Source organism: Ceratotherium simum, chromosome 14, assembly GCF_057802395.1.
Source record: "Ceratotherium simum simum isolate JZ-2026a chromosome 14, ASM5780239v1, whole genome shotgun sequence".
In the NCBI taxonomy this organism is placed as follows: Eukaryota; Metazoa; Chordata; class Mammalia; order Perissodactyla; family Rhinocerotidae; genus Ceratotherium; species Ceratotherium simum.
The window spans coordinates 62,032,428-62,057,286 of NC_141913.1; the positions used below are offsets into that span (position 1 = coordinate 62,032,428).

Sequence of the window (24,859 nt, forward strand, 5' to 3'; positions counted from 1 at the left end):
CTCCTTCAGCGCCCAGCCGGGCCGTCTATGACTTTGCTTTAGTCTTCCCCTCTGCAGCACAGGGCCTGAGGTCGGCCAGGGGTAGAACTCGGTCTTCTCAGCTCTTCTCTGAGCATATGTCCACCCTGGGCATGCCTTCTAGATGGCCTTCTGGATGCCCTGGTATACAGGGGAACTTTTCAAAGCCCTTATTCCTTCCCAGGTCTCCTTCCCCAGCTCTTCTTTTTCAGAGTTTTCAGTATGTCTATTGCTTGTCCCAATTGTTATCCCTTCCTCATGAGGCATTGGCTAATGTATTTACCTTTAAAGGCTTCCCACAAACACCACCCAGGAGGCCACCTTTGCCATGGGGACTCCAAGGCAGGTGAGACAAAGTCAAGCCCTGGAGTGGATACTTCAGGGAGCCAGTGACAGTTCAAGACGCACAACCACGGTCTTTGAGAATAAGGTGGAGATTGCTTTGTCTGGTACCAGCACCCTGCGCCTGGTGGGCTGTGAGCTGTGATCTGTCGTCTTAAGGCCCACCCCCAAACTGGGGAGTGGGATGGTAACAGGGCAGTTAAAACACCGCAGAGCTCTCTTACCAAAACTCAGCAGTTCTTCTGTCATTAAGCATATCCTGGTTGTTTTAAATTTTGATTAGAGTCCAGAGTTCTGAATAAGTTGATTCTGACAGTTTTTTTGCCAGCTTATTCACAGTTTCTGTGGATGAACACGGTTTTGGAGTTCCTCACTCCGTCATTTCTGCTGAAATCACTCCCTCCCTGACTTTTCAGCTTCTCTCTTTGGTGTTACCTTCACTGATGCTGCTTCTCTACCTGCTCCCTCCTCCTGCCCCTGTTTCTCAGTCAGGCAGTCTTCATGCTCTTTACCTATCAATGTTTACTCTCAAGAAATTATCTCCTCCTCCTCCTCCTTCTTCTCTCTCTCCCTCTCCCAGAAAAGCTGTGTTATAAAATGGATCAAAACCTGAGAGCAAAAGAATGAAGTGGCTAGTTACGTTTCAAGCAATATTGAATGGTGGGCAAGTTTTACGGGTGAAAAAACCTATCTGGTTTGACAGAAATTTGTGCCACCCTGGTGGTTACTATGTGTTCATGCATAAGGCACGCTTTGTTGGGCTGAAGTTTAGTTTCTAACAGGTTTATTGCCAAAAGTTTTAGTAACAGTAAACAGACTCTCTTTCTGTTTAATATTTACCAGGTTTTATTCTGAGTGACCAGCTGAGAACAAAAAAACAGGACATATCTGATTTAAGGATTTAAATTTAAGGTTTAAGGATTACCTTGGTGAAGTCAACTTTCTGCAAATCCTGTACACAGAGGTCCAAGAACTGGCCCAGAGGTCCGTGTATACTTATTTTCTGGGTAATTAATTTCATCAAGTGACCTCTGGCAGGCCAGGATCTTTCTGATCTTAATAAGCGGGGTGTGCCTATTAATTCTGCTATCCTGGAATCTTATACAAAATTATGACTTTTTAATTTACATGCAGATTCTGGTTTTAGTCCCTCTCTTTGGAAACAAGATCTTACATTTACAAGTCAGGATATTGAACTGGTGTTTCCACGTGCACATCCTCTACTAGGAGACACGTGAGAGGCAAGTTCTGTGTCCTGCTCACTCCATTGGCCCCGGAGCTCCCTTGGCGCCCCCCCAGGGCTGGCACCAACACTCACCTGTCCTGTCAGCATGGTCTGGGCTGCAGCTGCCTTCTGGAGGAATGTTGCAGCAGTTGCTCCCGTGGCTCTTGCTTCTGATTAATTTCTGAGTATTACTATGTGACACGGGCAAAGAGTTTTATAGGTATTATAATAATTAAAACAAACTTATTTTACAGATTAATGAATTGAGGCCTAGAAAAATTGAGTAGGTTGCCCGAGGCCACACAGCAAGTAAGCTAGGTCTGCCCAGCGCAAAGTTCACACTATTTACTTGCATGCTTTTGTGCTGTCATTATGCTATTAATGTCTGCACAATTGCTCTTGTAGGTTAATGTACTATGTACACACAATGGTAACAGTCGTTTGCGTAAGCAAGCGTGGGTTGCTTACAAAAGACAGTGGGTTACACAGGCATGAGCAGATTCCACGATGTTCCAGGAGGGTGGTGTGCACGTAGCTTTGGTCTTTGTATCCTGCCTCTCCCACCCCTAAGCACGCTGCCACGCGTACCACAGGAGCTTAATGATACCCCGAACCAGAGAAAGAGTGAATCCACACTGAGACGATAAGTCGTGATGTCAAGTGACGGAGTTAGAATTCTGTCTCATGGGGCTTGTCATATTCATTGACAATATACTCAGGAAAACAGTAATTCTCACCCAGATGCCTTTATTTTGTCGTCTGTCGTTTCCAGGCTCCACATTTCACAGCTAGCAAGGCCTGTGGGGGATTGCACAGCTGTGCAGCAGGCACTCGCTGTCCTTGGCCCACCCTCACACCCTCATCCTTCCTGCGGAGCTCTCCTCCCTGTGGCTTGTTGATGTGACTGCTTCAGCCAATGGGCTGTGAGCAGGACGATGTCGGGGGAAGAGGGAGAATCTCCCTCTGCCCTTTTCCTTAAGGATCTTATGGCTGGCCAAATAATTAACAAGACAGGTTAGCAGGAGAAAATAATACTAAGTTTAATAACATGTATACATGGGAGAAAGCAGGGACACTGCGTTTCTCAACACAATAGCAGAAATTCTCGTCTTAAATATCATTTTCAGCCAATGACAAAGGAGGATTTTGGGGGTGGGGGGAGTCAGTTACAGGAGATTACCACTAAAGCACAGTAAACAAGAGTAAGGTTATTATGTAGCTCAAGGCCTCACCTTCCACATTGACAAGTTACTAAAAATGAGCTCACCCCCTCTCTTCTCCAAACAGAGAGGGAGATACCTGTACAAATGGAGATTTCCCTTATAAATGTAAATGATTGTCTGGCAACTCTTCGCAGGGTAATCCAGAGAATGTGGCCAGAGAGACAGAACTTCTGATAAGAGGGGCTTGTTGGTGCCTTTCCTATTGTAACATTTACCCTATGTTATCTTTACAGCCATCATGATAGATCTGTTCCAGGAAGGAGCTACCATGTCAAATTCTTTAGGCAGTTAGTGGGGGAGGTCAAATGTCCCTAGAGAAAACAACCAAGGTAAAGAGATAGATTTCAGGGTGGCCAAATCTTGATCTCCCACAGTCCTGCCTTTGAAACTAAAAGTTTCACAATCTTTTTGAAACTTAAAGAAGTTTCATAGTCCAGAAGCTGAGTTGGTAGATTGTTTTATCTCACTGAACACATTTTTTAGTCTTGATAATAGATCAGTTCAATTAAGTTTATTTTAGAAGGTGGTGATGCAGGTGGGCTCTCAAGGTTAAACCTATATTGTGGAAGCAAGTAATCAAGTATTTAATAAGAAGCATTTTTGTGTAAACGAAAGAAAAACAAGGTTAATGGTTAGAGCAAGTTGTAAAGCAGTTTTTGAGTTCAGAGGACAGCCAGTGAAGAAGAATTTTAGATGTCAGCGTCAAAGCATCTTTTGCAGTTTAAAATGTCTCTGATGATGTCATCAAATAATCTCTTAAGTTTGTATTAAGTCCATCAGCTTCAGTTTGTAAGGCTTCAGGAAAAAGGGCAGGTTCAGTTTTCAGTGATTTCAAATGAAAATGATGGAAAAAATCAAAAACGTTAGTTTGGACATCTGTAGCCAGATATTTTAGGAGACTAGAAGAAATCAGGATCTAGTCCCGTCAACAGATATAAAACAAAAACCTCAAAAGACAATTAACAAAACTGGGATCTAATATCCGCAATTGTATATTATAGTTTTTACTGAAACATAATTTTTTTCTCTAAAATCACCCTCATTTTAATCAAAGATAGCCAAATTAAAACTAACTAGTTTGCAAAATAAGTCTAGTTCTAATAGAGTTGGCCCAATCATTTACATAAGTACAGCAAGAATAGCAGTTGATCACATAGGCTCTTTTAAATCTGCTTTGTTGGAACTTTTTTATAAGGAATCTCACATTGAACTTTAAAGGCCTCTTGAGGCCAGGAAAGCCAAGCCAAGGATTTTGTCATCATCCTTGTACCTGCCAGATAAGTGACATTCTTTACTTATCTTGGTAAGTGCTGCTTGGAACATAAGGTACCAGGCCAATATTTTCACGTGGCTTTATTTTATAAAGTCCAATCTTCATTCTTCAAATGTATGGTTATATCGCAAATATGATGTTCTAGTCACAACCTTGGTAATAGAACCAGTGTTTCCAATTGTGTCCTGTTATAAGGAGAACAGATTTTTATTGAACTTATGTAAATAACTATATTGCCATGAAAACAACAATACTCACTCACTAAGAGTTTCCAAATTTGAGGGATCAGATAGAGAGAAAAAGATAATTATTTTAATTTTATTTATAAAAATATCATTTACTAAATTGCTGTAAGTCATAGCTATCTCGGGAGAAAAGAGAAAAAGTTTTCTTTAAATTTGAAAAAACAAAACATTAAAAATTTAGCAATACTTCAAACGAAAAATCATAAAAATTATAATCATCCTTATCAGTTGGTTTAGTCTTGTGTAATCTATTTTTGATCCCAATCTTTTTGTTAGCAGCTTTATGAAGTTATCAGGTTCTCCATCGGATTTCTGTAATTTTTTTTTTCCAGTTCAGTTTTATGATCAGAAAGTTTGTCAGAAACCTGTACTCCAGTGTAACTGTCAGAGTCCTTTTCATGAATTTTTTGAAGTTGAAACATTTTGTAAAAGCATTAGAGCAAAGAAATAAGTCTGTAAACAAGACCTCAAAATGGCAATTGACAAAGAAATTTGGTTAATTTTGTGACATATAACACTTTAAAATAATAATAACCAGAATTATGGCTGATAACCAGGACAGATCAGAATTTTAGTAATGTTATACAATTTTAAAACACCTATATCAATAACATTTACCCACATAATACCACCTAAGCAGGCTTATTATCACTTGTCTGACAATGTTTTCTATGTAATTTAACATACTAAATCAGCCTATTAAGTTTAGTATCTTCTTCCTTATAGGAAGAGAGCAAATTTTTTTTGTCTTCCTCCTTATAGGAAGAGAGCAATTTTCTTTGAGGAGTTTCAGGGCCCTTTGAAAATTCTCAAAGAAAAAAGTAAAAATAAAGACTTTATTTAAGATATGAATTTTGGGGAGCTTGTCAAAAATATAAAAAGTCAAAGCAAACAGAGCATTAACAGTCCAAAAAGCCTTAATAGAGAGACCTCAGTCTCTTGAACACAGGAAATTATTTTAACAGTTTTTTGTTTTTTTTTTAGGTAGACTTACTCAAACGTAAAGAAAAATTTTTTATAACCTCTTTATCAAGTTTAAGCAAATTATCTTTTTAAGAGACAGAAGACCAAATTTTAATTTTGCACCAGCTTATTTCTGCTATTAAAACTCATTTATTTAATTAAATTCATTTTAATCTTAGCCAACTTGACCATGTAAAAACTCTTTTTCCAGAATTCCTCTTCCACAAACCTTCTATAACTTTTTTTTTACATTCAGAATTTGTCCCATGTCTTTTTTTTTCCCTTCTAGTACTTGAGGACAAATTTGTCTTTTTTAACCAAACAAAATATTTCATTCTTTGTACCTTTATACATTTTACTTTCCTTGTACACAGACATATTTTTTTTAATTTTTAATCACATATACTAATTAGAAATTTTAACCTTTAGAAACCTCAATTTGTAAGTAAAAACTAAACAGTTATAAACTTTCTTTTACATTAGTATCTTGTGGCTTGGAAAATTTATAAACACTTCATAACTTTTAGAAACACATTATTTTATAGTACAATCTTTTAATAAAACACATGTTTACCAATAGACCCAAAACACCTTTTAGTTTTCCTGTAATGAAAAGCCAAAAGTAGACAAACGTACATTTAGCAATCAATGTCTAATATCTTATCTTATTTGGAAATGATGATACTCAGAGAATTTTTTATTATAAATTTTAGCAAAACTCTAAAAGTCACCACAAAGAGTTTGGAACTTGTAACCACCATAACACATAATTATTGTTTAAAGTTTATTTAACATTTATCTTTTTCACAACTATTTAGTTACTTATTCCCAATAATTATTTAGATTGCCTACAACACTTTATAAGACATTAGAAAAAATTAGCCATCATTTAAATTACTATTTTTGTTAACCAGTTCTGTAATAGAAATAACATCAATTTTTTTTTACAAAATTTCATGTAAATTTTATCACCTCTTATACCTTTAAACATAGTTATTATTAAAATTTTTATCAATAGGTCTTGGTCTTATAATTTTGGACCAGGGGAGCATTTCCAGTCAGACATTTTAAAACATACTCAGGCAAGGTTGATGTAACCTCTTTATATAAAATTAGCTCAAACATTCCAACCTTTATAATCTTATCAACACTTACACTTTTACATGTTTTCAATTTAATTGTAACCTGAGTCAAGGTCTTAAGGCTAGTCAAATTTTTTTTCTTCTTTTTTCTGGCCTTTTCTAGGTACCAAATAAGTAATTATGTGAGAGCTCTCAAAAAAAAATTTTTTTTTTTCCCCAATTTATAAGTTTTTCCAGTTCAAAGGATCCGTCGTCTGGCCATTGACGAGTAGGATCTTCATTTGTATTTCAATAGTGACTCAAACCAATAAGCCTTTTTAAGGAAAGACCCGGAGGTAACTTTCTACGCTTAGAAGAATTTTACCATGGACGCAAAGAGGCATCCCTGGTGAGGGCACAGATGATGTAGCCCCCGTGATCTACAGAATTTACTCCCAAAGATATTTAGAGAAAGTAAAGACCTTCGTTGCACAGGCGGTAAGGATGGTGTAGTGAAAACGGTGTCTCCGGTCTCCCACAATAGTGTGGGACGCCTCCAGTCACAGACCCGCTAATCTGTGACACCGGGCAGGCGATACTGGAATGGGATTTTTCCAGCACTAACAAGCAACGAAGGTTAAGACGACAAAAGCCCTTATGGACTGGGCCTTTTATGACAAACTCCCCTGAGAGCTTGGCACAGCCGGACAAAGAGACAGTTCGGAACCCCAGTCTACTCGACTGGCCACCAAGGTGCACCCCGGTAAATGCACCTTCTGTATGGTGGAGACCAAGGAGAATATTCTCACGGGTCACAAAGCCAAGTTCTCAGGACACAGAAGAAGACAGAGACTACTCTGGGAGGAAAAGGGATCAAGATCAAAACCAAGAGTACTCTACCAAATTTAAACCAAGAGTCACTAAAAGCCCAAGAAACTAGTTTCCCAAATATTTTCTCCTGCCAATCTAAATTTAGAGAGAGAAAAAATTCTCACCATTTTCTTCCGCCGGACTCCGCAGATAGAGATTCCGGGAGGCTGACATGGTAAGAAGTCTTACTTTTTGCCGGCTTTCGTCAGGCGTTCCCGTATCTCATCATCTGCAGTAGTCCAGGGAGAAGGCAGGTCTTCCAGCCAGAGAAGGCAACTTGCCAGCCAGTGTGGCTCCTGGCTGGCTCGCCAAAACTGTCGGGGGAAGAGGGAGAATCTCCCTCTGCCCTTTTCCTTAAGGTTCTTATGGCTGGCCAAATAATTAACAAGACAGGTTAGCAGGAGAAAATAATACTAAGTTTAATAACATGTATACATGGGAGAAAGCAGGGACACTGCGTTTCTCAACACAATAGCAGAAATTCTCGTCTTAAATATCATTTTCAGCCAATGACAAAGGAAGATTTTGGGGGTGGGGGGAGTCAGTTACAGGAGATTACCACTAAAACACAGTAAACAAGAGTAAGGTTATTATATAGCTCAAGGCCTCACCTTCCACATTGACAAGTTACTAAAAATGAACTCATCCCCCTCTCTTCTCCAAACAGAGAGGGAGATACCTTTACAAATGGAAATTTCCCTTATAAATGTAAATGATTATCTGACAACTCTTCACAGGGTAATCCAGAAAATGTGGCCAGAGAGACAGAACTTCTGATAAGAGGGGCTTGTTGGTGCCTTTCCTATTGTAATATTTACCCTATGTTATCTTTACAGCCATCATGATAGATCTGTTCCAGAAAGGAGCTACCATGTCAAATTCTTTAGACAGTTAGTAGGGGAGGTCAAATGTCCCTAGAGAAAACAACCAAGGTAAAGAGATAGATTTCAGGGTGGCCAAATCTTGATCTCCCACAACGAATACACATCACATCCGCATGAGTTACCTGTGCTTTTGGGGTTGGCCTCTTCCTCTCCTCCCCTGCTGAGGACAGCGGGCCCTGAGTGTTCTCAGCTGGGTCCTAGGCTGAGGACGTGGAGAGCCAGGCCCATGGGAGCAAGCCAGCTTGTGAGAGAGAGATGTGCGCTTCTTGTGGAAAGCCTCTGAGTTTTGGTATTTTGTGTTATATAGTATCACTGCCGCGAAAAGCTGGCTGGGGACGAGGTCAATAGTGCTGACAAAATGCTGCACACAAAGAAATCAACACACCTTGCAAGCAAGGCTGGCAAGTTGTCTGCGGCTGGGGAGCTGTTGGGCTGCCATCCTCAGCACTCGCGAGTAAAGAGGCGAGAAGGAGAAGGCACGGCATCAGTGGACTCGGAGCGCCCGCTTCTCCTCTTCCTGCATTTGCTGCTTTAAGTCCCAGTTGGTCAGTGGCTAGGAGGAGAAATAATAGCTCCTGGAAGCCCGTCGTGAGCCAGGGTGGGTTTCAATCCTAACCAGACTGTGGGAGTGTTGGGTTTGGGTCAGGGGTCGTAATCTTCTGTTGGGGGAGTGGGGAGGAACTGCTTTCTCGTTACTGAGAGCCCTGAACTGGACAGGCAGGTCTGAGAGCAGGAAGATGCTGAAGGTCAGAGTTCTGACTTTCCAGCAGAAAAGGAGGGAGGTGCTAACAGCTGCTGACATTATGGAGCGGGTCATGGGTCTTTCAAAGATCGATGGGTTTCGGAAACATTTATATTTTGACCCTCATCACTGGAGCTGCCTAAAGGATGCACGGGCAGGGCTGGAATATTGGCTGAACTTCCACGATTTAAGACAAAAGGAGAAGGGATCACTTGGCAGCTCTTTTGTCACCATCAATCCCAACACTTACCACCCGTGCAGATGTTTTTTCGTTGCCAGACATTGCACCTAAGTTCTCCTAGGTGGAAAACATGTAATGACTAGTACTTTCTCAAGATGCACAAAGCCCATCTTCACAGGCTGGCAGCTCCTACTTAGCACCCTTGATGATAACATCAGCCCAGAATTCATGTTGGCTGTTGGATAGTTCCGGTTTCAGGGTCATGGGCATAAGTGTCCATTGTTAAGGAAACTTTGGCCACTTCAGACCTGAATGGTGCTGCTGTCACTCTCCCCTGAAAGATCCAGGTCTACACTGTGTGAATTACTTGGTGGGATTTACAGAAAGATGACGTTTTGGAAAAAGCATCAACAAAGTTAAAGACCATAGGTCTAAACTTGACATCCTGAACATTTGTTGATAATGAATCAGTAACTATTGCTAAGTTTTGGGTTTTGAATCTCTTACGGATGGGCGTGAAGTAAATGAGCATATTGGCACCAAGTTCCATGCAGTGGCTTGATGTTCTTATGTTGACGACATCACCGCGTTCACAGCTGATCTACCCACATTTCATCAGAAAAATTCCCTGCTAAATTATTTTATGTATTATTACATATGTGCTCTAGCCACACCTATGGTAAGTCTCCTAGTTATAAGTTTGTAATTTCTAGTGTCACTATCTCCTTTACAGATGGAGAAATAAGGCTGAGGGAGATTTCCACCATCTAAAATGGGGGTTCAAATGACCTCATAAAATAGTTTTGAAGATTAATAGGATAATGTAGGTAACGTATGTAAGGATTCAAATCTACCATTTATAGTACCTATCATTTACTGTTTCTATAAATGTACTTGCTCAGTTATAGGTCTACAATGTGACCAAATCAATTCTAAACCAGACTTTTCTGATCCGTAATTCATAATCTTTTTACTAAGCTACAGTGTTTTATGAAATCTCCTAAATATGTGATTTTGAATTTCCATGAATTCTTAATTATGGTTCAATTAGACTCAAGAAGGCATCCTTTCAGTGAAATAAATATTCAACCTTGTAATAGGTCCTTAGCATATGTTTTACCCAGTAGAAATTTATTATTCAACAAACTTCCTTCAAATAACACTCTCATTAAGATGTGAATATTTAGGGCTCACTAACTGCCATTAGATTTTTTATCGAGACTGGAACTTAAATAAACCACAGACCTAAAACTTATAACAGTATATTAAGGAATGAAACTGCAAAAATTAATTGTAAAAGATAAGAAAGCTTGACAATGTGTTTTAAAAGGTATTTCAGGGGCCGGCCCGGTGGCCCAAGCGGTTAAGTGCGCGCGCTCCGCTGCGGCGCGCAGGGTTTGCTGGTTCAGAACCTGGGCCTGCACAGACGCACCGCTTGTCGAGCCATGCTGTGGCGGCGTCCCATATAAAGTGGAGGAAGATGGGCATAGATGTTAGCCCAGGACCAGTCTTCCTCAGCAAAAAGAGGAGGATTGGCAGATGTTAGCTCAGGGCAGATCTTCCTCACACACACACACACAAAAATAAAATAAAAGGTATTTCATGCTGGATGGATAGGCCGTGACAGAGCTAGTCACACGTATGTGTGAGGTTGAGTGTGAATACTGGCATGAACATGGTGGATCTTCATTTTTCTTATATTTGAAAGCAGCCCAGAGGTGGGGACTCCCGCCTGGTGTGGTCCCTCTGGGATGCTCCCAGCCCCATCTGAGGCCAGGCGCTTTCATGAGGCACAGGGAGAGCAGTGATGGGGGTCCACTCACACAAGCTTGTCTCCATGTGTTAGATGATGGTGTTGAAACTCATGAGAACAATAGGGCTGTGAGTTTATAAACCACATTGACAACGGAATTGGGCAGGAAAGATGAGACAAGTTCAAAATACCTTGAGGGAAAGCCGGGTGTACAGCCACACGTGTACATGAAGTGTAACCGTCCGTGCTCCTGAGGACACCTCGTGGCAGTGGGGGCAGCCCCAGCACAGGCCCTCCCCCACTTCCTCCCCCCAGGGGATGCTCCTGGACAATGAAGAGAGTGAAGCACATCAATAGAGAGCTACTGTCCTCAGATGTCACCATCAAGTATTTAACACAAAACTACCCCATTCAGATAAACAGATAAAACACATTCAAAGAAAAAATGTGACTTGAGAAGTAACATACCCCCAGAGCAGAACAGAGGACACATTGATGTGCACAGATTCTAGCCATAGTCTCCAAATCAGGCTGCTTTCTTCTCGGTGAGAAGAAACTGAGGTGTGTCGCAATAACCCAGGCTGGGTTAAAGACAGAGACAGGTGATCTTGTATTTATTTATTTATTTTTACTGTGGATTCATTGCCTTTTTAAAACAATTGAGCTGAAGTTCACATAAGATAAAATCAACCTTTTTTTTTTTTTTTTTTTTTTTTTGCTGAGGAAGATTTGCCTTGAGCTAACATCTTTGTCCGTATTCCTCTATTTTGTATCTGGGTCACCACCACAGCATGGCTGACGAATGGTGTAGATCTACGCCCAGGATCTGAACCTGCAAACCTGGGCTGCTGAAGCGGAGTGTGATGAACTCAACTACTACACCATGGGGCCAGCTCAGAAAATCAACCATTTTAACATGCACAATTCAGTGGCATTTAGTACCTCCAGAACGTTGTGAGCCACCACCTCAATCGAGTTCTGAAGCATTTCCGTCAATGGTCTGGGCCATTTTTGCAGCTGTGTCCCTTTACAACCATGTAATACCCTGAGCTTCCTCTAACAGAACTGAGGGGACTGTGACCTGGCTACGCCACCTGCCACCTCTATGAAAGTCAGCCAACCCCCAACCACTGTGAGTGTTCTTCGCTTGGACACAGATTTTATGGACTAACTGGGCCTATTTTTGTGTTTTTTTTTAACACAGGCCACCTTCTCCTGGCAGCCTTGTGCATTCCTAGGCTATTTCTCCTATTAAGATGGTACAAGTTTAGAGAATAGAAATCCACTTTAATGTAAATTTAGGTAAATAAATTTAGACTGACATTAAGGTAAAAATTCATGCATTCTGGAGACAACTGTGTGAGAATTTTTTATGAATTATTATTTTTTAAGAATTAAGAATTATCTGTGATTTGGCGTTATCTCTACTATTGGCCTATTACATCAATAGAAAGTTGATTTTATCATAAATATGATGAGATGCAATAAACAGTCTGATGATGGATGCAAGTAGCTTAAAATGGAAACCTTTACAGAATGAATTGATGGATAACTTAAAACTAGCATTTATTCCATACTTACGACATGCTAGCCCTGTTCTTGGTACTCTGCATGTATTAGTTCATTCAATCTTCAGAGCAACTCCATGAGAAGGCCTATTACCATTTCTGTTTTACTGAGAAAGGAGGCAGCTAGTGGAGGCTATGGAACCAGTGAGTTAGCTGAGCTGGGGCTTAAACCAGGCCTCGGTGCACCAGCCTTCCCTCGTAACCCTCTCCCCACTGCCCCGGGCCTGGGCAAGGGCCTGACCAAGGATGCAGGAAGCAGTGAGGAGGAAGCCTGTGGCAGCCTTCTTGCTCTGTAGGGCTGGACGCAAGAGGGACTTGCACATCCTCTGTCTTTGCCCCTCCACGCTGGGGCCCCCACCTCCTCGCTCCTGTCAGCTAGCACCCCCAGGATTTCTGGGCCACCCTCTGCACCTCGCTGGCCTTCACCTGTGAAAAGGGTCGCTGGGTCTCACGTACCGCACATAAACTTTCTATGAGGCCCAAGTTGGTTTTATTAGCAATACTAACCTGTGGTAAGTAGATGTTTATACAGCAGAACAACAGATGGGAACAATTTTCCTTAACTAAGCAGATGGCTGTCCATAAAGTTCTCAACTAAAACTTCTTGCCAGAAAACCATTTCATGGTAATCCCTGTAACTCAGAATTCTTTACACCATTCTGTCCTTTAAGAAAATAAAATCATGACATATGGATCCAACCTGGGCTGAGTGAAAATTTTCTTCTCCACTCAACAGACAATGAAAACACAAATAAGCAAGTGCTTTCGTACGTGAAATATTACCCGATTATGATTAAAAGAATATTAAGCCTTTGCAAACTCTTCGCCTCTTTACACTTTGGAGTTGCCAATGGCAACAACTATGCTTTATGCATTTGGTGAAGTACTGAAGCTTAGTGCTTCCAGAAATCACTGCCCTGTGCTGTCTCATGGGGGGCGGAATCCGCCTCAGTCGGAGTGTCATGACTGTTCTCAGCAGAGCCACCTCCTGAGGCATGGACGGTCTCTGACCCCTGACCTCTGACCTCTTTCTGCACAGAGCTGCCCTCGTGCCTCATCTACTTAGTCACCAAATGGGGAAAAGCCCCAACATTTATAACTTTACATTGAGGACGTCAGCCTTTATATTATTACCCACAATTTTCAGTGATTTTCATTTTATTACAGAAGTGGGTTGATTTACTTTAGGGCTTAAACTTTCCTAAAAGGGTTTATGAGACTTTTAGTCTGGAACTGCTTTTCCCAGTTGCAGAATACGAGATGGAAAAAGCGTCCTGACTCTCCAAAGCCCATTTAGAAGCAACCTTGATAAGTTAGACAGCTGTTCTTATTTCAAATTGCAGACAAAAATAGGAAATAAAATATGGGGAAATGGTAGAGCTTCGTTACTTTGACACTGATGCAGGATGACCAGCCTTCTCCCTGCACATTCAGACATGAGCAGATAACAGCCTGCTCTGGACTATTTCCTCACTCACCCAACAGTGAATGTGCACACGTGTTTGCATTGAGTGAGCAGGAGGGCAGGCGAGAGAGAGCACGGAAGGAGAAATGGATTAGATTTGCCAGCTCTTACTCTGTCATGTTCTAAAATTCAAAAATAGTTTTGCTATTTATTTTATTTTCCTATTTATTTCATATTACATATTACTTTCTATAAATAACATTTGTTTCTCCTCATGGAAAACAAATGTGAAAATATGGACACTGTCATGGAGTCCATACATTTTACTATTTATACATCATTTTAAACATGCATTAAATATTCAGGTAGGTTAGGTAATGTGATTAGAGACAAAAAGGCAATTTCAAGGAAACTCACCCCTAAAATCATCATTCTTGTTACTCGGGTGAGGAAATCATGGCTCATGGTAAATAATTTACCCAGGATGGCACAGTTAGTGGTGGGGGTGACCTTGTGCCTCAGTTTACAGCTGTCTTCTCACCCCGTTCTCTCCACCATGTCAAGTTCAGGCACAATACTGTACTATGCTCTTCTCTTCTCTGATATACTATGTTATGCTATACTATACTACGTTATATTACTCTACACTACAGTAAACTATAATAAACTATAATATACTATATGATGCTATACTACATATACTGCACTACACTACACTATACTGTATAATGTTATGCTACAGTATTCTATCCTACACTACACTATACTATATAATGCTATGCTATACTATACTTCACTACACTGTACTGCACTACACTACACTATACTATACTACACTATGCTATACTATACTGTACTACACTATGCTATATAATGCTATGCTACACTACACTGTACTATACTACACTATACTGCACTACGCTACACTATACTATATAATGCTATACTGTGCTATACTATACTATACAATGATATGCTATACTATACTATAATACACTATACTGCACTACATTATACTATACTATGCTCTTCTCTTCTCTGATGTACTATGTTATGCTATACTATACTACGTTATATTACTCTACACTACAGTAAACTATAATATACTATATGATGCTACACTACATATACTGCACTACACTACACTATACTGTATAATGTTATGCTACAGTATTCTATCCTACACTACACTGTGCTATATAATGCTATGCTACACTACACTACACTATACTACATAATGCTACACTACACTATACTATGCTACACTATACTATATAACACTCCACTACACTATACTCTACTGCACAATACTATATAATGATACACTATGCTGTACTACACTATACTATACTCTTGTACACAGTCCCAAACAGACAAGCAGTGAGTCGCCTGTGGTGTGTCAGTCGGCAGTGATTGCACGGAGAGGAGGGCCTGGTATCACAGACGCCAGGGATAAGTAAGTGTCCAGCTGTCAGACTGAGAAATGGAGGAAAACCCAGGCCAGGAGAGGGTGTTTCTCCTCAGGGCTTGGGTGTCACACTTTTCCTGATACGGAGGACAGCATTTCCCCCCAATTGTTTTAATGTAAAGCTTAGAATGGAGTAGAGGGGATAGGGAGTACATTTATGAATAAAATTGGATAGACGACATCAATAACACCTTTTAAAAATGGGATTCAAGTTGACTTTGAAAAAGGAAAAGTCAAACACGTAGTTCAGAAAGAACAAGGTCAAATATTATAAAGATAAAATATCCATCATGTCAGTGAAGATGAGCCATGTCGCCTGCGTAACTAGCCAGACAACCCCTCTGAGTTACGGCAGGCGACGGGCCGCGCAGCGTGTGGGTGATGCTGGGAAGATCTCATGGCCCTCGCCCCTTGGATCTGTTCCCAGTCAGGAGTTGCACCCAGCTCCCTAAGGACCCTCACAGTTGTCAGAGTTCTCGCGAGAGTATTTGCTTAGTTCTGACGAGATTGATGGGGAGCATCAGGGCAGAGGTCGTCATGACTCAAGGATGTTTTGTTTTCTGCCCCACAGGGCGTTTTCACGGCACAGGACACCATCTTCTTTCTACGAGCACAAATGACTTTAATTTCAAGGCTCATGCTCTTCTCATCTGTGATTTTCCTGCAGCATCTGGCACAGAGACTTGCATTTTACAGGAGACATAAAAATGCAGCTTTCATTAAGCATTAAAAGACTTTTAAAAATTTGTCTATCAGTAAACTTAGGATTTGCACACTTTTTTGTCTATTCATTGTAATTCAGTAAGAAATCTTTCTTTAGAAAAACGTGCCCAGAGAGTAATCCTTTCTTGATGTAAATTTATTACATTTCATTCCTAGAGAAAGGAATTATGTGATGATTTAAATGATTTCCTTCAGTGAATGAATGAATGGAATGGAATGAATAAATGCATTAGAGGAAGAAAAATTCTTTACAAAGAGATGATTTTTTAAATTGAATGTTGTGTGGCCCCTCACCATTCTTTGAATCTTATTTTCTTAGAGATGTTAAGGGTAAACATAATGATTACCTTAAATTTTAATAAAGAGAAATAAAAAGATAAAAAATTTAAATTTTGGAAATTTTTAATCTGCAGAACAGACCAAAAATAACTGGTTTCAAGTACATATCCATTTAATTTACATCATCTTTTACATTCTCTTCTCTTTCATATGTATCTTATTTCTCAAATTGAGCATAAATATCTAAATAGCTGGGATGTGTTATATACATTTTCCATGAAGCAGTGCTCTATCACGCCCTTTTCATTTGTAGAAACTGAACCAAAATTCACTTGGGAAAAAACAGGAGTTTATTGTCTCATGTGACTGGTAATTCTTCAGACGTGGCTGGATCCAGCAGCTATAGAGATGTGGTCCAAGCTCCTCTCTCTCTATCACTGCACTTTGCTTTCCTCCGTATTTTCTGTGGTCTCCAGGGGCTCACTGTGGCGGAAAGAAAGGCAGTTCTCACCTTATATAGAACGCACAGCCTGGAAGCCACGGAAGCACAGCCTCTGAGTCTTCTGACCGGCCCAATGTGGACAGATGCTCGTTCTGGAGCAGGGTGAGGAGGTGGACAGATTGATCAGGGTTACTACAGAATGGTGAGGGCAGCGTTCCCAGCACCTGCCAGGGATGCTGGGCAGAGGAAACACGTACTCACACGGGGGTTTCCCGCCTGATGGGAACCCAGTGCATTTACTCCAGAGGATACTGCCCCCACTCCACCTCCACTAGAACGGGCACATCCCAAATATGGGGTAATAGTATAAAAATTAAGAATACCACATGTGGGGTGAATAGGTCCAACTGAGAGCCCCAGGTGGCTGGATCTGGGGCTCAGGAGCAGAGGGGACTGGCGTCCAGCCACTGTCATCTCAAAACCCGAGAGGAGAGTCTTGCTGCCTCTTGCAGCCCGGAGAGGCAGCTGCAGTGCAGGGAGAGCAGTGCACGGCCTCCCGGCTGCAGGAGGTGAGAGGAGAGCAGGAGGTTTCCCAGGCCGCTTGCACCCCTGCCCACGGAGATGATGGAAGTGAACAGCCAGCCACCCTGAGGAGGCCCACGGGGGCTTCAGCAGTGACTGCAGGGGGGCAGCAGCCGCCTCTCAGCAGAGGGAGGGGAAGTCCTTCCCTCACCAGATGCAGAGCTGAAATAGGAACCACTCCAGAAGCTGAAAGTAACTCCACGGAGAAGAGAGAGGGAATAATCTGGAACTGCCCTGAATATTTATCCAGAAGAGACTCTGGAGTTTTAAGACCGGGAAGTGCATGCCCTTGACACACAAAATTCTGAGGCATGGTGATGAGTGCCTTGAGAAGAGAGAACAGAGTTTATGCAGTTATGGAGGAAGGAGCGACTCGCCCTAAGGGGGAAAGCCAGAGAGACTCCAGAAAGGAGGGAGCGTGGGAGCTGGGCGTGAACAATGAGTAAACGTTGCACAGTGCGACAAGAGGAGAAATGCCATTCAGACGGGTGGAATGCCCTGTACAAAGGCAAACAATTCTGACAGAACTCGGGGTGCTGGGGCAAGTCAGTTACCGGGGCTGGAGCAGAGTGCTGATGGGTGGACAGGGAGTGCTGAGAGCAAGGGGGCTCCACGTGGAGGGCCCTGTGCCACGAGGCAGAGTTAGGGTAGGGAACCAAGGAGGTCTGAGAGCAGGGGCTGGCGTGGTGGAGCTCTATTTTAGGCACTATGCAGAACAGAGAACCAAATTTGCACGCCTACCTTCCTGTCCTGCTTTAAAAACCCAGGATAATAATTCTGTCAATTTCTCATAAATCCAAGCCTCCTATACTTTTCAGAGTGGCCCTTGATTACATGGGACAAACACAGTGAAAACCCATGGAAATAAACACTGAATTCTAAGGTGCCCTGTAATAAGGGAATATATAACAATAAGTATCTGGATATGGGATCTTTTTTTTTTTTCTTCGTGTTCCCATGAAGCTTTTCACACTCTTTCTTTAGGGGCATTTTTCTAATGTTCTCTCCCCCAATACATTTATTATATAGCATGAAAGTCTGCTCTTAAAAATCACTTTTCAGACATAATTTTCTATCAAATGTTATGGACCCTATCCTGAAAAGCTTTCTTATGTTTAAAAAAAAAAAAAAGCAACTTGAGTCCATAAATCAGCTTTCAAGGAAACAGGGACATTTCTAGGATTGAAAAATAAAAAAGAAGCAAAATATCGTAAAGGCAAACAGATACTGAAGCCATGGCAGCCAGGAGGACTTTTCAAATTCATAACCAAAATCTTTGGGGAACTGCTAAGGATAAGGCTACACTTTGCTGCAATAAAAAAGCAATTCCATTACAAATATTTAATCATTATGTTGTACACCTAAAATTAATATAATGTTATATGTCAATTATACCTCAATTAAAAAAAAGCAATTTCAAAAATCATAGGGGCTTGACACATGGAAGGTTGATTTTTCAGTTCCATAAATGGCGTTGCTGCTCTGGGTGGCTTTTCCCATCAGTGACTGGGGATGCAGCCTGCTTCCATCAGTGGCTGCACATCAAGCAGCAGGAATACTCCACAATCACCCAGAATGGTGATTTGACCAGAATGTATCTGTGGGAATTTTACGAGGCCTGAGTTGAGTACACTCTTACATTAGTATTTTCATTTGCTTCTGCCATTTGCCCCCATGGCTTCATCACCTCAGAGAGGGAGAACCTAGAACTTCTAGAAAACACTGTCCCATGATGAGTGGACTTCTCACTGTAGGGGCCTGGAAGTGACACGTCTCTTCCTTTCCTATTTAATTGGACATAACTAATCACATAGTCTTGCCTCAGAGTGGTGGGGCTGAGAAGTGCAGTCTTACATGAGCCTGAAAGGAGAACTGAATATTTGGTGACTACTCATAATATCTGCTACTTATTATTTAACTTCCAGTAGGAGAGACAAGGTCTTGGATTCAAACAAGATGAAGAAACGGAACTGAGACCCTTGTAAAATGCCAGGATCCTTGAAGGGCTACACCATCAGTGAGTCCACTATATACTCTCCTGCCAAAGGAATGCATCAGTCAGCTTTTGCTAGGTTAAGCTGCTGTAACAAGTAGCTTACAGGCACAAAGGTTTATTTCTTTCTCATGTTACGTTTGGCTGGGGTCAGCTGAAATTCTGCTCCATGTGAGTTCATCCAGAGCACAACCTGAAGAAGACGACCGTCTGGGCCGTGCAGTCCTTGTGCTGAAGTAATGGAATCCCGTGGTGTCTCTGAAACCCTTAGCTGTGCATGACCTCATGGCAAGTGCACTCATATTTCATTGACCAAGGCCTGAGGGAAATGGGTGGGACTCATTTCTGTGCTGAGAGAAGCATAACAGTCAGACAGTAAAGGTGGGAGGTGCCATCACCCACAGGGGGCACAGCAAACAACTGGAAGCAATAAAATGATCTGCCAAAAGAAAACATCTAGAAAACACTGTTCCAGCCTCAGAACCAGGCAGAAGGAAAAGGCTTCTCTGAGAATTTGTGCCCATATCGCCTCCCTCACATAGAGCTGAATTTGCATTTGTGTGTTCTGAGACATATCAAGGTGAGAATTGACTTTAAAAGTTCCTGAGTTGATGGAGCCCTGGGGGCAAATGGCAGAAACAAATGAAAATACTACTGTAAGAATGGACTCAACTCAGGACTCGACTCGTAAAATTCCCCCAGAGACATTCTGGCCAAATAGAAATCTAAAGGACGAAAGTAAACAACAGCAACAACAACTGGAAAGAAGAAGAGAGCTCAGTGGAGACAGTCAACCATATAATCAGGCTGCAAGGAGTTCAGATGGTAGAGCTGTCAGAATAGAAAATAAGCACATTTGAAATATTTGAATAAATAAGAGAGGTAATTAGAAACATCAGCATGGAGAAAGAAAATAAAAAAAGAACAGTCCTTGTGAATTTGAAAAAAAAATTATTAGAACTCAAGAGAGAATAGTGAAATGGAGAGTGCATAGCTGAAGAAACACTAATAAATTGGCACAGATTAAGAGGTAAAAATTATGAAGAAGCGATTAAGAGATATAGAGGAAGAGACGGAAAAGGCCTAACAGATATACCTCAGAATTCCAGGAGAAGAGAATGCCCAGAATTGGGAGAGTCAATATTTAAAGAAATAATGGCTGAGAATTTTCCAAAATTGATGAAAAATATTAATCGTCAGCCTCAGAAGCTCAACAAATCCAAAGAAGGACAGAAAATGAAAACTATCACAAATAGTGAAGTGAAATTATAAAATACCAGTGATAAAGAAGAGATATTAAGTATTGAGGTAAAAGTCAAATTATCTACAAAGGAGTGACAAATAGCATGGCGGCTGACTTCTCAAGAGCAAAAATAAAAGCCAGACAGAGGTGGAGTAATATCTTCAATGCGCTGAGAGAAAAGAACTGTCCATCTAGCTAACTACCAGTCCAACTAAACACACTACTAAGGCCAACTAAACACAGTTTTAGGAAACAAATGGGCAATTTTTATCATTGCCTCTCACTAAAGGAAAATTTTCCATATATTCTTTAAGGAGAAGGAAAATGATCTCCCAAAAAAGGAGTAAGATGCACAAAGGAGGGTGAACAAAGCAATCGGTAAGCACGTGGATTAGTGACATGAACACAGCGGTAAAATGCAATGGTGATAAGGATGCCTAATTAGAGAGAATGAAAATAACTAAAATCCTGGACAACAAAACCAGGTAGAATGAGAAGGGGTGACCAGGGTTAAAAAGATAACCTAGGACTTCGTATTGTTTGGTAAGAATAGCAATTGCTTTTAAATTCTATTAATTATTAATGTTTCAGTAACTTCTAAACCCACGTTCCAGCTCTGATCTCTTCATTAACTCAAGACTAAACAATCCCATGCCTAATAAACATCTAAATTTAACATGATCTCCCTCCACCTCCAGACCCACTCCTCCCACTCTTTGCCTGTCAGTAAAAGGTGACCCCCCCATCCAGGCTGCCAGGTTACAACCCTGGGAGTCATCCTTCACTCACTTTTTCTCCTCCACCTTAGATCTACCCACCAACAAACCTCACTGGCTCAACCTTGCAAATCTCCTAAATGTGAACTCTTCCCGCCCACCTGGTATTCTCTGTTGTCTAGATTACTTCAAACTTCCTTGCTGGTCTTCTTCTTTTTCCTTTGTTCTTCTTATGGTCTGTTCTAGACAGCACAGTAATCATTATAAAATGCAGGTCCCTGCCTGGAGGCTATTCTCTCTCACTGGGATGGTCTACACTCAATATTCAAAAGGTGGTGCTGTCTGAATGTTTGTGTCCCCTCAAAATTCACATGTTGAAGCCTAATCCCCAAGGTGATGATATTAGGAGATGGGGCCCTTGGGAGGTGATTAGGTCTTGAGGATGGAGCCCTCATGAATGGGATTAGTGCCCTTATAAAAGAGACCCCAGAGAGCACCCTCATCCCTTCCGCTATGTGAGGAAACAGTGGGAAGGTACCATCCATAACCAGAAAGCAGGCCCTTGCCAGATGCTGAATCTGCTGGCGCCTTGATCTTGAACTTCCAGCCACCAGAACTGTGAGAAATAAATTTCTGTTGTTTATAAGCCACGAGTCTTTAGTGTTTTGTTATAGCAGCCCAAATGGACTAAGATAAAAGGCTTTCTGCCTCCCTTCCTTCAGGTTCTAGTCAAAATATTAACTTCTCACAGACTTATTTTCTGATTACTTTCTATATAGTTGCACTCCCCAACTACTCTTTATCTCTTATCCTGCTGTCTTCTCCTTCACAGTATTTACCATATGGCATATTATAGTTTTATCTCTATTTTAGCATTGTCTCCATAATAAAACATAAGATCTATGAAAGAGGAGACATTGTTTTGTTCATTGCTTTATCTCCAGAACCTACATAGTTCCTGGCACATAGCAGACACTCAAGAGTAACCAGCAAAAAATAAAAATGGACCACATTTCTTTCTCTCATTTTAAGGTGGGAAAAAACCACCTTAAAAAGCAATCCAGGGGCCGGCCCAGTGGCGTAAGCAGTTAGGTGCGTGCGCTCCGCTGTGACGGCCCGGGGTTTGCATGTTCGGATCCTGGGCGTGCACCGACGCACTGCTTGTCAAGCCATGCTGTGGTGGCGTCCCATATAAAGTAGAGGAAGATGGACATGGATGTTAGCTCAGGGCCAGTCTTCCTCAGCAAAAAGAGGAGGATTGGCATCAGAGGTTAGCTCAGGGTTGATCTTCCTCACACACACACACACAAAAAGCAATCCAAAGGATGTCAAAACAAGAGGACAAAAAAGAAACAAGGAAATAGAAAACAAATAGAAAGTATAAAATGAAATGTTACAATTAAGCCCACATAGATCAGTAACAACAATAAATGTAAACAGACTAAATTTACCAGTTAAACAATTAGAGATCGTGAAATTGGATTTTAAAAAACAGGTATACCTCAGAAATATTGCAGGTTTGGTTCCAGATCACCGCAATAAAGTGATTCACACAAGTTTTTGGTTTCCTGGTGCATATTAAAGTTATGTTTGCACTATACTGTAGTCTATTAAGTGTGCAATAGCATTATGTCTAAGAAAACAATGTACATACCTTAATTAAAAAATACTTTATTGGGCCGGCCCCGTGGCTTAGCGGTTGGGAGCGCGCGCTCCGATGCGCGCTCCGATGCTGGCGGCCCAGGTTCGGATCCCGGGCGCGCACCTACGCGCCGCTTCTCCGGCCATGCTGAGGCCGTGTCCCACGTACAGCAACAAGAAGGATGTGCAGCTATGACATACAGCTATCTGCTGGGGCTTTGGGGAAAAAAAGGAGGAGGATTGGCAATAGATGTTAGCTAAGAGCCAGTCTTCCTCAGCAAAAAGAGGAGGATTAGCATGGATGTTAGCTCAGGGCTGATCTTCCTCACAAAAAAAAAAAAAATACTTTATTGGGGCCAGCCCCATGGCTTAGCGGTTAGGTGCGTGCACTTCGCTGCTGGTGGTCCGGGTTCGGATCCTGGGCGCGCACCGATGCGCCGCTTCTCCGGCCATGCTGAGGCCGCGTCCCACATATAGCAACTAGAAGGATGTGCACCTATGACATACAACTATCTACTGGGGCTTTGGGGGAAAAATAAATAAATAAACAAAAAATTAAAAAAAATACTTTATTGCTAAAAAATGCTAACCATCATCTGAGCCTTCAGGAAGTTGTAATCTTTTCCCTGGTGGAGGGTCTTGTAAAAAATGCAATATGTGCAAAGCACAATAAAGTGAAGTGCAATAAAATGAGGTATGCCTGTAGTTCAGGTATGTGCTGTTTCCAAGAGATACCCTTAAATCACAGGGCATAGGAAGATTGCAAGTGACACAGCAGGCCAATAAAAAGCAAAGAATATTGGTATATCTATAGTAATACCAGACAAATTATACTCTAAGGAAAAAAAAGTATTATAAGACCAACAATTTAATATTAAAATAAAGCAAAACCCCCACAGTTTATTATTTAAGAACATATGCGTATGCCATAAATGTATGAAAAATCACTAATAGACAACATCTTTAGATTATCTGGAGATGGTGGTGGGGGTGGAGGTTGTGATTGGGGAAGTAGATAAAAGTGGTTTTACTTCTTTGATAATTTTTTTATTATTCTAAGCTGGGTAGTGGGTACATGGTTACTTGATATAATTTCATCATATATGTTCCATGTTGAAAATAGTTCATATCAATAAAAAAAAAAAACTCTCTCCCAAATCTTATTACAAATAACTTTCAATGCAACAGAGCTGCCCAAGACAGGCTATCATGAAGGTGTTGGTCAGAGAGCCCCTTGGGAAGAAAAGCAATAGTGATGGGCAGGACAATTTAATGTGGTTTTGAGGCAGCCTCTCAGAGAAGGTAAGAGCATTCTTGATTTAGCAAGACATTCAGATAAGCAAGTTTCTTAAACTCCATTTCATCCTCTTGGAAACGTGTGTGGATGTAATCAGCCTCTTGGAAACGTGTGTGGATGTAACAACTCCGTTGCAAGGGAGTTGCGAGTTTCTTACAAGGGTATTGTGAGTATTAAATGAAACAATGAGTCTAGGTAAAGTACTTGCTACATAGTAGGTGTTCCATGAACTGCATCAAAATCTTTCTGGAAATGAGGCAGAATAGAACCAGGGAGATAGAATGAAAGAGAAATGAGATACGATTTACTTCCCAAACTCCCCAGAGCAAGGAGGGCTCTGCCTCATCCTTGTGCATACTGCTATTACAGCACTTGCTCTGTTCTATACATAAATTCCTGTCTCCCACACACAGGGAATGCTGTACCCTATTCATCTTTGCATTATGCGTCCCCTCAAGCACTGTGTCTGGTGCAAAATGGACCCTCAGTCATCATCTGGAGAATGCTGGAAACATACCGCTGTTTTTGAAAGTGAATATAGACAAGTCATAGACACATTGCAAATAAATGAATCCGTTTCGGCTATCTAGTTGGGAGCTAGCAAGTCTATAAAGGATAAGATTTACTAATACTACTATACTTAGCTCAATTTCTTGTTGGCGTATCCACATTTTACAACAGTGATAATATATTAAACATGTTCTTTTCACTTTGCAAATATT

At 41.2% G+C, this 24,859-nt stretch overlaps 1 long non-coding RNA gene across 1 annotated transcript in view; it reads left to right on the forward strand.

Moving 5' to 3' along the window:
* Window positions 1-16,228, forward strand: part of LOC147915336 (uncharacterized) — an 88,465-nt gene extending 72,237 nt beyond the window's left edge. The window contains exon 3 of the long non-coding RNA XR_015554235.1: window positions 15,793-16,228. This is a non-coding gene — a long non-coding RNA (uncharacterized LOC147915336). The remainder of the gene's footprint in view (window positions 1-15,792) is intronic.
* Window positions 16,229-24,859: the final 8,631 nt, after the last annotated feature.